The sequence below is a fragment of the Phaenicophaeus curvirostris genome, chromosome 1 (assembly GCF_032191515.1).
Source record: "Phaenicophaeus curvirostris isolate KB17595 chromosome 1, BPBGC_Pcur_1.0, whole genome shotgun sequence".
In the NCBI taxonomy this organism is placed as follows: Eukaryota; Metazoa; Chordata; class Aves; order Cuculiformes; family Cuculidae; genus Phaenicophaeus; species Phaenicophaeus curvirostris.
Genome location: NC_091392.1, coordinates 73,849,993 through 73,866,027, shown reverse-complemented (window position 1 = coordinate 73,866,027; position 16,035 = coordinate 73,849,993). Strand labels below are relative to the sequence as shown.

General features: G+C 43.9%; 1 protein-coding gene across 3 annotated transcripts in view; it reads right to left on the bottom strand.

Annotated features, from left to right (window-relative positions):
* PPFIBP1 (PPFIA binding protein 1) overlaps nt 1-16,035 on the bottom strand; it is a 114,080-nt gene that overhangs the window by 86,587 nt on the left and 11,458 nt on the right. The window contains exon 1 of one of the 3 annotated variants that reach the window (XM_069863729.1): nt 12,654-12,750. The exons of 1 other annotated variant lie outside the window; for it this stretch is intronic. The gene's annotated coding sequence lies outside the window, so the exon portion shown is untranslated. Of the gene's footprint in view, nt 1-8,130; nt 8,301-12,653; nt 12,751-16,035 lie in introns of those variants that run through there. One more of the 3 variants, XM_069863720.1, reaches the window with a different exon arrangement.

Below are 16,035 nucleotides of genomic sequence, written 5' to 3'. Positions count from 1 at the left end.
AAATATATTAGAAGTTACTTTTGCAGAACTTGGCCATACATTTGCACCCTTTCCAACGGTAACACCTAGCTCACATCAGGCAGTACAGAGCATCATTTTTTTATTTATTTATTTTAAAGCTTACACTTAGAGGATTCTTCCTTGAGAAGCATATTTGATGCTCGTACACTCTGCCTTTACTCTGTGTTAATAGACTATTTTTCTTTTGATTTTTTCCTCTTTAAAGAATGAATCAACAGCTACTAGAAAAAAACCTGACTCAACAATTTATGAAGGAAAATTAATAATGTGTGTATTACCAAGGAATTCACCAATTCAGGCTGATTGTGTCCCGTTGTCCTGTGCCTTAGAAAGGCAGGCAGAGGATTTAAAGCCAAGAAGCAGAGCAATGAAGAAACCTTAATACTTTGAATGATTTGGGGACCCAATGATTATCCACAGGAAAAGTAATTGATGCATGTCTTTTATTTTGATACACTAATGCTACAATTCTTTTGTAAAAGGGCTTTGGGCAAAGTCTGGTTTGAACTTGAATGGAAGTAATCATGGCTGCAGCTTGAATAATTTCCCCACAACTGTATACACCATCTATCCATACCAAGTATCACCCAGCAACACCCAAACTCTCCCACATTTAAATCACCATGTCCCCAAGATGCATTTTTCAGCTGCTGCAGACCATGTAACTGATCTCTTATTCATAATGGGACAAACTAGCTGCACTTCGACAGACATAAAGCATGGGTGCTTTAGTCCTTATCTTTATTTTTAGTTTCTAGAAGACTGCACATCTTTTGACACAGACCAAAACCACACAGGATCCACATTAATAAACCAATCTGGTTTTGGATATTACCATAACCACAGATGAAACCCAAAGCAGTATACTTGTTCATTCTGCAAGTGCCAGCCTTGAGCTTAAAAACTAAGTATCGATCTAAAACCATGGAGTCTGGCGCACACAGAAACCCAAAGTGAAAACTAAAGAGACCTGAGCAAAACTAACCACATGGTTAACTCCAGTGACCCAAAGAGCCCGTATCTCATGCAACAACATTTCCTAATACAAAACAGTACATTTGAAAAATGTACAAGCAAAAATGCCACTGAATCAACAAGCCAGCACTGGGGGACACACACAACACAGCCAATTGTCACAGCAAACACCTCTAGAAGCCCAATAAAAAGAAGAATAGCACCAGACAGACGAGCTAGTGAAGTACTTGTAAAACAGTAGCAAGAACAAACTGCATAAGGTTTAAATAAAAGCTAGCAAATCACTAACTTAGCAGAGTTCAAGTGAATCTAGACATGATTTGTGCAAGGAAAAAAACATATGACTAATCTATGATGAATTTTATATTAATCACTGACTGAGTCCATCTCTGAATTGGAACGCCACTCCATGCAGTTTCTGTCAGCTAGTGACTTTTGCCTTGGCTTTTGATTCTACAAGCCAAGGCAACAGGTTATAAGCAGTTGTCTGTGTCTGTCTCTCTTCTGGACTCATTCAAACAGCTCCATACTAGATGCTTTGCCGGCTTCATGAGTAAAAGTTTTATACATTTATTTTGCTATTTCTCCATGCAAATGTTTCAGTTGTTTCAGCTTTTTAAGTTGGTTACATGCTAATACACATGTACATAACAGGATTCAGCTGTACTGTTTTCGTACATGCTGCAAATAATCCTGAAAATACCACTTCTACTAATCACATTGTTCCACACAGTTTTAAAGCACACGATTGAAGAATAAAACCCTTACCACATATTTTTGGTCTAGATTCTAAAGGAAATTAAGTTTATGTGGTACTGCTTTTTGTCAGTCCTCACCCTATTAAATTTTCAACTCACTAGTTAATTTTGACCACATTTGGCAGAAGGCAAAGAGATACAAATAGGTGTCAACTTACATCTTTGGGAGAAATTAGTACATAGGTAGAAGAGACACATCCAAATTAGCCTCACAAATTCAGCTGTCAACAATTCCCTGCTTTGTTTGGCCCAGCAGCTGCTCTGTCAGCATCTGCACATGGGCAACTAGCACACGCATTAACTTCAGCGTGGCTAGCATGAGAGACACTGGAGAGAAACCACAAATAAGGAACAATGGAAGGAGAGATTTCCAAAAAGAAGGATCACAGGTTATGGTGGAAAGAAGGCCAATACACACAAAGGAAACAAAATCACAAAGAACTACGTTTTGTCAACTCAGCTACCTGAGGGATAGTTAGTGCCAGGTCTTTGCCATCGTTATATCTACAAGCATGATAATGTCCTTTCCTTGCCCTCCTTCCACTCCCTGGAAAGCTCATAACACAGCATCCTCCCATCACAACCTGGGCTAGTTGTTTACAAACCATATTCCATCTTTTGATACCCACAAATAATGCTGGATGCTACTGGGTCCAGAAATATACCATGCCTTCAGCTGGCAGACAGAACAGGAGCAGCATTGCAGCAATCGAGCTCACACTTGGGAAAGAGCCAGGGCAGACTAGACCCACCCGAACTACCAGCATCACAGCTGCAATAGAAAGCAAGATCCCTCTCCAGAACTGTCACCTATGAATTGCAGCCACCATCTGCTTCATCCCAGGAAAGGAGAAATGTACACCACAACCTATGAAGGTCTTGCAAGGGAACGGACACAACCCAGAGGCAGTACTGAAAGACAACCAAACAATACTTATTTACAAGCTGGAGAAGTAGGCCGGCGAGAACCTCATGAGGTTCAACACGGCCACGTGCAAGGCCCTACACCTGGGTCAGGGCAATCTGCAGTTTCAATACAGGATGGGGAATGATGTGACTGAGAGCAACCCTGCAGAGAAGGACTTGGGGGTGCTGATTAATGAGAAGCTAGACATGAGTTGGCAATGTGCACTTGCATCCCAGAAGGCCAACTGTATCCTGGGCTGCATCAAAATAAGCATGGCCAGCAGGGCAAGAGAGGGGATTCTGTCCCTCTATTCCTCTCTTGTGAGGCTTCACCTGCAGTATTGTGTCCAGTTCTGGAATTGTCAACATAAAAAGAATATAGAGCTGTTGGAACAGGTGCAGAGGAGGGCTACAAAGATGATCCAAGGGCTGAAGCACCTTCCATATGAGGACAGGCTGAGAGAGTTCGGCTTGTTCAGCCTGGAGAAAAGAAGGCTCAAAGGAGATCTTGTAGCGACCTTCCAGTACCTGAAAGGGGGCTACAAGAAAGCTGGGGAGGGACTTTTTACAAAAGCTTGTAGTGATAGGACTAGGGGCAATGGCTATAAACTGGAGAGGGGAAGATTTAGATGAGACATTAGGAAGAACTTCTTCACCATGAGAGCGGTGAGGCACTCGAACAGGTTGTCTGGAGAAGTTGTGGCTGCCCCATCCCTGGAGGTGTTCAGGGCCAGGTGGATAGGGCCTTGAGCAGCATGATCCAGTAGGGCCAGGGAGGTTGGAACTGGATTACCTTGAAGGTCCCTTCCAACCCAAACTATTCTAAGATTCTTTGAATACTGCCTGTACGGAGTACAAAGGGAACAAAAGCTTATGAGCCAAACCGAGATCACTTGCAGCCTGTGTGGGTTCCTTTTGCCTGAGGAGCTATCAGTATCAGGATAGCTATTAGGGGATGAGAAGTATGATCAAATTATCCCTACTTCAGAAGAAGGAAAGGGCCAGGGGCCAGAAACAAGCAATGACTACCATGAGGGGTACCAAGAGGCCAGGACAGGCAGGGGGAGCATGCTGCAGAGAAAGGATGGATGTCCACCCCCAGCCAAGCCTGACGAGCCCCAGAGCAAGTCCCACAGCCACCAGTGGCAATGAGGCTCAATGCCACTCCCTCTCTGTACGCAGCAGCTAGCAGATAGGCAGCAGGAGGCTTTATATGTGTTGGTTCTTAGAAACAAATACTTCCACATCATGAAAGCAGAATGCAAATATCTCCTCCCCACATCCCCACAAGCTGTTCTGGTTTAGTTTGACTTTATTCAAGAATATTCTTTATAACCAACACATTACAGCAATTTATTTAAGCACAAAGTAAAGATGTTGCCACCAGCATTAAATACCCTTTTACGAACAATTACATGGCATTATCCTCAGAGGAAAAATCTCATTAGTTTTCAGTCTCTCCTCCTTTAAAGAGGTCAGTGTCTTGCAATAACAGAAAAAAAACAGATTTTCTCTTGGGGAAAATACCAAGGATGCAGTTCAAGACACAGAAAAGATGCAGGCAGAGCACAAGACTCATCGGATAAACAACAAGATGCAAAATCATTGTCCCCTTCTAGACCATTACATCAAGTTCAGACCAATTACACAACAATTTAAAGAGTCACCAGCAGTGGCTCTCTCCATTCCCTCCATGGTCTTCATATGCAAACTATGTCTGTGATGGCAGCCCATTTGTTACAGGGCACTTTATCCAGCCTTCAGACTACATGACCATAGCTGGCATGCTCTGCAAGAAGCAGAGTTGGATGTCCACAACAGCCCAAACAGCTCCATCACTGCAGCAAACACCCCTGATCAAGACCAACACATTTCTGAAGCAGCACGGAGAAGACACTGCTCCGGTCAGCAATGCTGGATCTGTCCTATGATGAGATGCTCTCCTTCCAGCTCTGATAGTCTGACTCCCCTTATTAATATCAGAGCACTGGCACCTACAACCCAGGGCTCTGAGCCAAGCACTGCAGTGTTCCAAGAGCAAGGTGGCAAGCTTTACGGAAAAGAGCTTCAAAACACGAGGGCTGGGAACAAAACAGAATCTGTGCATAAAAATAAAGGTATCCAACAAAAACAATAAGCCTTAATGAATTACAAAATTAGACAATGAATTAGAACCAACACCAAGCCAAGCTGTGCAGTTGTCATACCAGAAGGACGGGATGTCATCCAGAGGGACCTGGACAAGCTGGAGAAGTGGGCGTGCGAGAACCTCATGAGGTTCAACAAGGCCAAGTACAAGGTCCTACACTGGGTCAGGGCAATCTGCAGTTTCAATACAGGATGGGGAATGATGTGACTGAGAGCAACCCTGCAGAGAAGGACTTGGGGGTGCTGATTAATGAGAAGCTAGACATGAGTTGGCAATGTGCACTTGCATCCCAGAAGGCCAACTGTATCCTGGGCTGCATCAAAATAAGCATGGCCAGCAGGGCAAGAGAGGGGATTTTGTCCCTCTATTCCTCTCTTGTGAGGCTTCACCTGCAGTATTGTGTCCAGTTCTGGAATCCTCAGCATAAGAAGAATATGGAGCTGTTGGAACAGGTGCAGAGGAGGGCTACAAAGATGATCCAAGGGCTGGAGCACCTTCCATATGAGGACAGGCTGAGAGAGTTGGGCTTATTCAGCCTGGTGAAGAGAAGGCTCTGAGGAGACCTTATAGCATCCTTCCAGTACCTGAAGGGGCTACAGGAAAGACGGGGAGGGTGGTGAGGCACTGGCACAGGCTGCCTGGGGAATTTGTGGATGCCCCTTCCCTGCAGGTGTTCAAGGCCAGGTTGGATGAGGCAGCTCGATCCAGCGGGACGTATCCCTGCCCATGGCAGGGAGGTTGGAACTGGATGATCTTGAAGGTCCCATCCAACCCCAAAAATTCTTTGATTCTATGAAATACATCATAGCAGGGCATGAAAGAGAGCGGTGTGGGGTTTTAACTCCAGAAAGCAGCTTCTTCACTTAACAGCTTTCCACTTAACTTGGTCCCATTGACTCTCCTACTTCACCCACACAGTTTTCACTTTCATGGAAGAATAAGTAGCCCTAACCATCACTGCAACCAAGCAGAAACTAGCTCTGTGAAAGCTAGTTTTATATTTCACATAAAATTTAAATAAATATTTCATACTTAATTGGTTGGTTTGGCTTCTGGAAGGGAGGTTGTTTATTTTTTTTAAAGGAGACAAAACAAAAGTCAGATGTGAAAGAACTACTTACAAGATGCTGGGGTTAAACAAGTGCACCATTAAGTATGTGTTGTGTTGTATCTTCATCTAAAAATTGCTTCATAACTATCTTTCCCATAGGGGACAGTTAATACTAGAAGCCACAGACATCCTACACAAAAATTTCTGTATTAAGCATCCTACATAAGAATACTCCTAAAATCCAGTCATTTAGCAAGACAGATTTTTAACTGCTGTATAAAATTTGGGCCACAACAAAAAGATTTCAGCATCACTTAATCTGATTATTTTCCCCTATGTGAACTGGGGAAAGGACCATCTTCAGAAGAGTATTCTGAGAGGCAGTGGAAACACAGAGACCTCGTCCCCTGTGCAGAAGGGCTGGGCAAAACCTATGCCTTTCACTGGATGATCGCAGAGTCTGTTACCTCGAGCCATACCTAGGAGCACATTGCTGTCCCATGAAGGAGATGGTGGAACCAACAGAAATGGAAGATGACAAGTTCTTTTCAGAGCAAGTCACCATCATGCCTCTCACCTTCTGCAATCCAACTCATCTCTGTTACCATACTTGGCAATTTACTTTCATTAGAGCCCTCTCCACAGACGATATGAGGGATTGCTTCAGTGATGGTGTCAGGATATAGAGAAAAGGCTTTCAGCTGACAGCATGTTTCTGCCTCAGATCCTTTTATCCTGAAATATCCCCCAAGAATCGTATAAATTTGTGGAGGGGAAAAAACGCCTCACATACTTGACCAAATAGTGAAATACAGCTCCCATTTTATCTACAGGGCAAGTCATCACTCGCAAAAAAAATGTTAATGGGGTACAGTACAAAGGAAGACATAAGAATACAGGGAAGTTGTTCAAAATTTGTACCTCAGTACTTTCTAGCAGCTGCCTTAAGTGCTTTTGTGATCGTAAGCAGTCAGTTATTAAGATTTTCATTAGGAACAGAACTGCCCTGAAGAAAGATAAAGACCATTTAACTTTGATTTCCACAAAAACATCTAGTTATTGAGTTCCAACACAACTTTCACTTCCCATTCATTCCTCTTTTACTATCTTGTGCACAGTAAACAGAGTTAGTAAGTCCATCATTGAACCATCAGCATCCTAACGTCTTGTCACTGGAGAAAACATTTTACTGTAACAACCACCAGTCATTAAACAGTCTGGGAGAAGGCAAGCCATGCTGTTATTACTCTTGTGTAACTTGTCAAGGTAATCCCTTAGGTATAGCACATCTCTAATCCCAACAAAGACAAGGTCTAGCAGATGTCAAACTTGCAGAGCACTGGATTTAAAAGAGGATGTAAGTAAAGATGAACACCAGACAGAACTACATAAAGGTAATGCTCTACAGAGGGTGACCTACACAAACCAGAAGAACATGAGAAATGAAGTGCAGAGAAGAGATTGGTAAGAGTTTGTACGAGCTGTGTGCACAAGGCTGAGCAGCCTGCCTTGTAGAGAAGCTGGCTAGCTCTCTTCTGCAGACAAACGTGTCTCAAGCGCAGGGCTGACAATACACAACACTGCGTTCTTTTATAATCCAGGCTTTTTTCCCTATTTTTCTGCAAGGTGGGGACCTGCAGGCTGAGAGATCACCTGCTGCAAGATGAAATTACTAAAATGGCTTACCACAGGTCCTGCCAGGCTCATTAAACCACAGTAACCCTCACATACACGGCAGGAATGCAGCTGGTGATAATGCATTTCCCCTTCCTGCTTGCATCACCAATTCTTACTCATTAGAGCAGTTGTTATAATCTTTATATAGAATTCCTTTATGTAGCCTAATTTGCCAGGAAGTAATTGCTCTCCTCTCCCCCTGGTAATACAAATGAGACAGAGCTGTGAAATTATTTCATTTGTCATTTATTCCATTTGGCATTTATACCATTCTTTCAAATGTTCTTTATGAAGCCAGAGACATTGGGTCATTAGACCAACGTCTCAGAGAAATGCAATGTTTTATCAAGTTTTGTGTGGAAAAGTTGAGTGAGTAATTTAGGAAGCTTTACATCTTTGAGATTACTTCGCATTTCTTGCCAAAAGAAATGTACAACTTCCTTCTTTCTTTAAAAAAGTGCCCAGAAAGCACTGGTGAATTCAAGACTCCACTCAGAACAGGGTACATGTAGTCTACCTGATGCTCCAAAAGAGTTGCATCTGTGTAAAACAAGGACAGAAAAGGAAAACAAAACAGACACCCTCTTACAGACCTGTACCATATGCAGGAGGATGAGGATGCAGATCCCGGTCTGCCCCAGCTTGCTTTGCCCTTGGAGTGGCAGCACTGCTATCTGATAATTACACTGCGTTGTGGTCCAGCAAGTCATAGGCTTCCAGCTTCAGGTTCGGTGCTCTGCTGCCAACTCATCTAGGAACTCCAGCACATCTCTTTACCATATTGTCTGAGGTGGAAGAGAAAGCAAAAGAAGACAGCCTAAACCCAGAGTTCTATGCTAAGACTATGGTCCTGTCCATGCAATTCAAACTTTAAAGACAAATCTTGCTTTAGCTTTTTCAACATTTTGTTGGACAATAAATATTCTGGATGCTGAAAAGGTCACAGCTGAAATAATCACTGTCCTGCACTGACTACCACTCCCTAAAAGTGAGTAAAAATAGGGATTTGTATCCAGCCTTCTCTGTAACTGAGGAGAGTTCATAACATTACTTTTGCTTTTGGCTAAGTCCAAGTCCTCACTGAGCCCTTAAGATTACCGTAAATGCTCACCAAGGAAGGGAAGACAAATCACTGGCTTGCAGCACCTCATGCCACACAAACCTCATTGCTCTGGCTGTTTAAAACCACCTACCCCAAGCAAAGGAATGGGCTGTAGTTACAAACTCTGAACAGTAAAAATAGACCCACTTAAGATAAAAGGTTAAAAATTGTTTTTAAAGAGTAGAACAATTCAGGCAGTCAGTATTTGCAAAAGCCTTCTTCTACATTTCTGTGTTTCCAAACAGTCTTTCCATAGCGCACTCAGTTTTGTGTAATTACTAGCTAGGCACTGAGAAACTTAATTATACTGTCTCAACAATTAAGGTTTTGACTTCCTATCCAAGGGCTCTACAACTTTTAATTAAATTTGCACATCAGCTCTAATAAACGTACAGGCAGTCTAAGCCTCCATACAAAGATGCACATACAGAGTTAAAAATACGCTTTGCTGGTACAGACAAAACCAAACAAAGAAATACAAGAGGGTCCGGAAATGGTTTAGAAGGCTGAGCATTGCATAATCCACCCCCAGTGTCTTTTCAAAGGGTCAATGTGTCACTAGAAGTCTCCTCAACTCCTCACTGAAGCAGAGTGCTTTACAAGAGTGTTTTCCATCTGATTTGCAGCAGTTTGAGGATTGCAGCTGGGATTTCCCAGATGGCAGCCATGCAAACCAAAGCCAAAATGAGGCATGACCAAACAGTGCTCTAAAGTCAAGAAAGTAAGAAAGCATTGAACAAGATCAACAGGAGAGTCTGCTACCCAGGCTAACACTTTCTCTATCTAAACATAAGGAGCAGAGCTGGTTTTGATTCAAAGGGCACTTTTTACAGGGTCATAACACTGATTTAATGGAGCACAGCCTAAACATCCAATCTCCTTCAGCCAAAGCTGGATTAGTCCAGAGAGCCAAATTCTGTCACTCATACTTGGCCATCATGAAAGCAGGGAAAGAAGGTGCCAGGGTAGGGCTAAACCAATTCTGAATGCTTTTTAAGTTCTTTCATGTCAGTCACAGATCCTTTGTAGTCAGAGTTGTGAAGACACCGTCTAGTCATGAACCCTGAGGGAGAATGATCCAGATGTACGTGTACCCACTGATTGAGGAGCTGGAGCCATTTGCTCTCCCTAGCAGCTGCAGTTAGCATCAACATGGTCTGAAGGGGCAGGGTGGGGTAGGAAACAGGAGAAATTCTGAAGGAAGAGAGAGGGGCCACATGGCGACCTGTGAGCCCAAGGAGGCTGCCTCTAACCTGGGCTGAAGGGAGAGGCACTCTCTGCTGCATGGCCATCCCACCACTCTCCTGCTCCAGCCTGCTTGGCCAGGGAGGGAGAAGGGCTGTGCTGCAGGCAGGAACATCTGCCAAGTAGCTCCCACACATGGCTGTAAGCACTGGTGGGGTGAGATGGCTTCATGGGGCAGATAATGCTTTGCTGCAACCTCTCACCAGTTGTCCCTCTGGCTTTCTTCAGTTTAAATTCGATGGGACTGATCATCAGTGTGAGCACCTACATCAATACAATCTAAAAGCCCCACGCAGCATTATAGCTGTGATGGCTAGAAAGTAATTTTGGAAAAGTGAGGGCCTTTCTGGAAAGCAGAGACAGGAAAATGGCAAATGAAAATGCCCATATAATTCGTCTCGCTTGTTCTCCCAGTAGCTATTTCATTATATCATATTTTCCTAACTAACAAAGGTCAAACTATAATTTTGGTTATTTTAGATACATAATTTCTCACAAGAGAAAGGTATTATTATGCCAGAAAGAGGCAAAGATGAGATTTATTTGCCTTACAGACACTGTAGCAAAATCAGTTCAGAAAGAAAAAAAAAAAGAAAACATTATTTCCCGAGTCTTTTTAAAAAAGGGAGAAAACAGCAAACAAGAAGCCAAGATTATGACCAGACAGAATTTAAAAAAAAAAAGAAGAAGAAGAAAAAGAGCAATGAGAGCCATTATTCCCAGGAGAGCATTCAAAAGAATTCAAGAGATTCGAAGCGATGCAGCTGTACTTCCTGTGACCTGCAGCATTCAGATCGGGAACACAAGGAAGGTCACTGCCTTGGAACAGCTCAGTACACCCACACTACACACGCAGAGCATTCAACTCACAAATGCATTACGCCAGGGCAGAGAGATAACCGAACAATACTGCAATGCTCCATGGAGCAGTCCTGCAACGGGCACCGGCTACAACTCATACACAGTAGCAGGCTTTCATTGAGACATTCCTTTGGAGCAGAGGTTGCAGCAACACTGGGAGATGGCAAAGCGCTCCCACAACACACAGTTCAGACAACACCAACTAGTTAGATATGTCCTGCCCTCGCTCCCAGTGTCAGACAGGTTGGGTCTTTGGAAGAGTGATATTACTAGGCAGTAAATTCAGTTCATGATGAACCACACTGCATTAGCATGCTTCTTGCTACAAAAAGCATTTGGAAATGATACAAGCAGCTATAACACTCAATAAATTTTATAACGCACAGATAGCCTCAGGAACATCACTTGATGTATTATTGATAGGCAGCCACTTCTGAGGCAAGATGGACTTTGACCAGCACTGCAGCATGAGGGTAGGGCACAGGAAAGAAGATGACAGAATAAGAACGCTTAACCGCTGTGGGAGTTGGATAAATGGACTAATTAGCACAGTGTTTGTCTACACTGAAAAATTAACTCAAGTGTTGCCCCTAATCTGACCTCCCATTCACATCTTTAACTGGAGCAGAGGAGTTGGCAGGAGACACAGGCAAAAGTTTTATTAAGTATATTAAAGCAACACCTGAACACCAGTGCAAGCAGGCAACACGCAGTGACCTCTAAGTCCTCCAAATTTTCCCCACTATTTTCCATCTGCCTTGCACACAGGTGCACAGGAAAAACAAAAACCCTGGAACCTTGTGGACAATTCAGAAAGCAACAGAGTTGTTTATTTATTTATTTAATTAATATTTATATAGATTAAATATATAGATATATAAAGTTTAGTGCTATATAAAAATATAGCAGGGCATTCAGACCCCTTGGTATCCTGAAAGCACAGATACTGCTACCCAGAGCAGTATCCTTCCTTCAAAGGATGCCCAAGATCACTTGAGCTCAACTTATTAGAGAGAGGTCATCTCCACCAGGATACACAGCTGGGACCACCTCTCCCCACAAGCTCTACTCTTTGGTCACTCAAGACAGGAGGAGTGTCGAGAGAATCATGCAGTATTTTGGCCACACAAGCCCTTCACTGCTAGCAGGAGACAATATCAACATCAATATTTGCAGGCAAGACTTCTACAGGCTTGCCTCAGTTCTAAAGGACATCAGTGGGCAGAAAAAAGGTGAAGTTGCTGGTCCTGTGGAATAGGAGGGGGAGGTAACAGTTATGCTTCCCTACAGCAAGGAGGCATTGCACCTTGACTCAGGATTCCTTATGTTGAAAACCAGCCAGAGAGCCCAAATAATAAGCTATTATGCTCACAAAAAGACTGCTTAATCTTGGCTGTTCACAAGTTGTATGCAACAGCTTTAAACTGACTTCCCACCACTCTGAGAAAATATTAATTCAATGGGGTTTTTATCCTGGCTTTGATTGTTTTCCATTACTCACCAACTAAATGCTGTCTTCAAAACTGACAAATTTTAAAGTATTGGTTTTATTCATATGTATTTTTACACCTGCAAAAGCTTTAAGTATTGCATATGCACAGATACAGACATTTTGCTTTTAGGTGGATTAAGTGTCTGCATTGTTTCTTTGAATCATCCAGCTTATGTTTTTTACAGGAAATTAAATTAACACAAAGCATCTCTTAATAATCATAAGAGCTCTCCACAATTCAATCTGAAAAAAGACAGACCAGCATTCTGCATTACAGTAGTTGGTTTATCAAGTGTTTTGACAGGAAGATCTTGTTCAAAGCCTTATCCAGAAACTTAACACCACCCCATACTACTCCAGCGGTGCAGTTAATGAACAGAAAACAACAACAAGATCAGAGCCAAGCAACCACTAACTGTATTTGCAGGCTAAGTTGATTCACAGTCTTAAATGGAAGTCTCTGGGTACCAGCTAATGTAATCCAACTGTGCCGCAGCCAGAATCAACTCCGTGAAGGCAAGTTAATACTGACCTGATTTATTCTGTTTTCCTAAAATGAAGGCAGCTCTACACTGCCAGAGGCCCCAGCCTTGCAAAGCAGGGAGTCTGGTGGTTCCGCTCCAAAAACCTGCATGGGGTATTGGCAGAAACTCCTCAGTACAGGTCATGACAACACAAGAGGGACAAGGGGAAGATATGCAGAGAAAGAAACACTGCGTCAGGGTATGGAGAGGACTTGAAACAGCAAACGAGCCCAGAGACAAATTCTGCTATGCACATGTGAGCAGTTGCCCCTGCTGAATATGTAGAACATGGGTAGAGGCAGCAGCCCAAACCACAGGAAAACCCTTGCTTTGACCCATCAACCTCTCCATTTGCTGCTCAACCACCTGTGCCTCCCTGAAAAGCCTTGATCTCGCTCAGCCACATGGTCTGTCCTCATACACGCAAGGGCTCTGCACACTACACCATCAGGCAGCCTTGTCTCAGAGCTCAGGATGCAAAAAGCAGGAAGACAGACAAAAGGCCTGATAGCAGGAAAGCAGTGAAAATAAGGGAGGCAACAAATCCCAACCTCTGAGGGAATGAATGGTGGTTAGAAACAGAGCTTAGCCTGACCCCATCCACCCAGCAGCAGCTCTGGCAGAAGCACAACTCACTTTTGTACAAATTCCAAGACAAAAAGCATATTCCAAACAAATATTCCTTATGCGGGGAAAAGAAGAAGAAGCAACAAGTAAGACTGTTGAGACAATTTCTTCTGCTCCTGGGTTCATGGGCTTTAGCCTATTTTCAGTAAGTTTTCTTTACAGGCATCAAAATAACATCTCTCACCCTCTATGCATACGCAGCTGGACACACATCTTCACAGCCTGACAGGCAGCATCTGCATTCAACTTCACAGATGTGAATTACAATAGGAAATCTCCAGAGGAAGCCTCTTCTCTGGAAATCCAAACACAAGTAGTTAATACCATCCCAACGCTCAGCATATGCCCCATAGGAAGGAGGGACTCACAATTGTAGTTAGAAAGTTCCTTCCTCACCACCAGTAGCATTTCCTCCATCCTTTATTCCTGAGCAGCATGCTTGAAAAAAATCAACATGTGCAATTCAAACGTTGTAATACAGAATTGCTCCTTTTCTCCAATATAGGCACTATTAGCACTCAGGATCGTGGCTAAGAATCAGCATTTTGCTCAGAAACTCCTTCTCCTTGGCCATCCCAGCTCTACAGGAAGGCTGCAAGTCTGTTTGTATCCATGAGATCAAGACGATCTCTGCACAAGGCAGGAGAGGCAGCCGGACTGTGAAGGCGCTGGTTTCCCGTGGAGGAACGCTGTTGTGTTTCCATGCTGACCTGTGGTTTGAAACTCCTAGGTAGCATCCATCCACCTCCACTCCCAGCCCTGGGAAAACCAGGTGGCATTGCAAACCCTCCAGAGCATCATGCTGCTCTGAGTGTTCAAGCCCAAAGTAACCAGACTACAAAATTATGCCAGTCCTTCTCTTGCCTCCACTGCTCTTTGACACCAGCACACTTTTTTGCACGTTTTTGTATGCTTTTTGTTTCTCACAAGGGCTAAAAGCCTCACTAAGGGAATTGTGCCCACTCCAAAACCACAAGTCGGCAAAGCCTCACGGCTCTGGGAGCTCACTTGGACTCCATCCAGGGAAAATCATCCCAGCCTCCAAGGCTGTCCTTAATGCCATCACTGCCAGGAAGGCCATCACACCTTCATCCCACAGTGCTGGGAAAAGAGAAGAGCCAGAGCCAGCCACAGCAACACATTTTCCCACTGTTGTGAGAAGTACCAAACTCCCCATTGAAAATTTGACCACCAATCAACCTCCAGCACTCCCTAATCTCCACAAGAAGCTCGGCAGCAAAAACAAGACTGTCACTCACCTCAAAGGTGAAGCCCAAACCAGACTATTTTCCCCTGGCTTCCACATCCCTGCCACACACTCCATCACTATGAAGCACAAAGAGAAAGCAGGCACACTGCAACGATGTGCAAAATCCCATCAGGTAGTCAAATCACCTCCAGCGTGGCCCACATTAGCAGGGCATGCAAACTGACCTCTCCCTCCTCTGCAGGGAAGGGCATGCAGGTCTACAACAATAGACTAACCCTGAGCAGGCCCCTGTTTAGCTACTTTACTTCATCTCTGGCTTCTCTCCGCCTCCCTACACCTACAGTCCTCTCCCATAAATCTTCCTTGTTTCTCACAAACGCCTACGCAGTGAGCTTGGCGTACTGGCTTGTCTTAAAACTTTATCAAGCCTCATACAGGCACAGCCAACTTTGAGGAGGATTCACCTCTCATTCTTCATAGTCTTAAACCTATGCAACATGTTGAGTCTGTGCTCTAACCTCCCATTTATTGCAGATCACATAACAGTTTAATTACGGTTAATTTCACGCATGGTTTCTATCAGACCCCGGAGAACCTCTGGCTGCCCTCGCACTTTTGTATAAACATCAACCAAATCCGGGTATGAAGCTCTAGATATGAAAGGGAAAATCTCTGCTTCAAGCTTTGCAGCACAAGCTAGACAAGAAGGATTAAAGAAAAGACACTGCACAGAATTATCATGGTCTAAATTTCTTTGTGTGCCCTTGGGAGACTGCAGGCTGCAGTACGGAGGGCAGGGATGTGAGCTTACAGGACAGATTCCATGGTGGGTAGCGGTGCATGTAAGAAGCGTGTCCTCCAACAGGGTCCATGGAAGCCCCTGGTGGCCACACACACTTCAGCTGCCAAGGTCATTCCTCCTCTCCACTGTTCTGAGGAGCAGTCAACAGGACATGGGACACTGCATCCAGGGGACACAGCTATGCAGGCTTGCAAGACAGACAGCTGCCCCACAAGGGACAGCCAGCTAGCAGAGCATATCCAATCTAAAACTTTATAGCCTGGAAGGGTCTCTTGTTATTTTTATGTCAGGCAACACATTGTAGTGCCTGCTCTGCCACAGCTGGTTCCATAGGAGCTCTCATCCAGCAAGCCCACCTGTACCCTCATGTTCTGGTTTGAGCTAAAGTAGCATCTGTTTTCTAACTTTTCAGCCAAATCTCATCTGAGTAAGTTCATTTTCTGGAAGTTAACTGCATTTTTCTTTTTTAGACAGTGTCCTTCTCTAAAAGTGATAGCACGGGGCACTGGCATGCAGAAAGGCCATTGCTTATTCCTGTAGAATTCAACACCATCCTTGAGCTGGTGGATGCCGTAAATCAAAGAGGCGAAAAAGGGTAACACCTGCAGGGAGGGGCGAACAGGATAGATGACCCA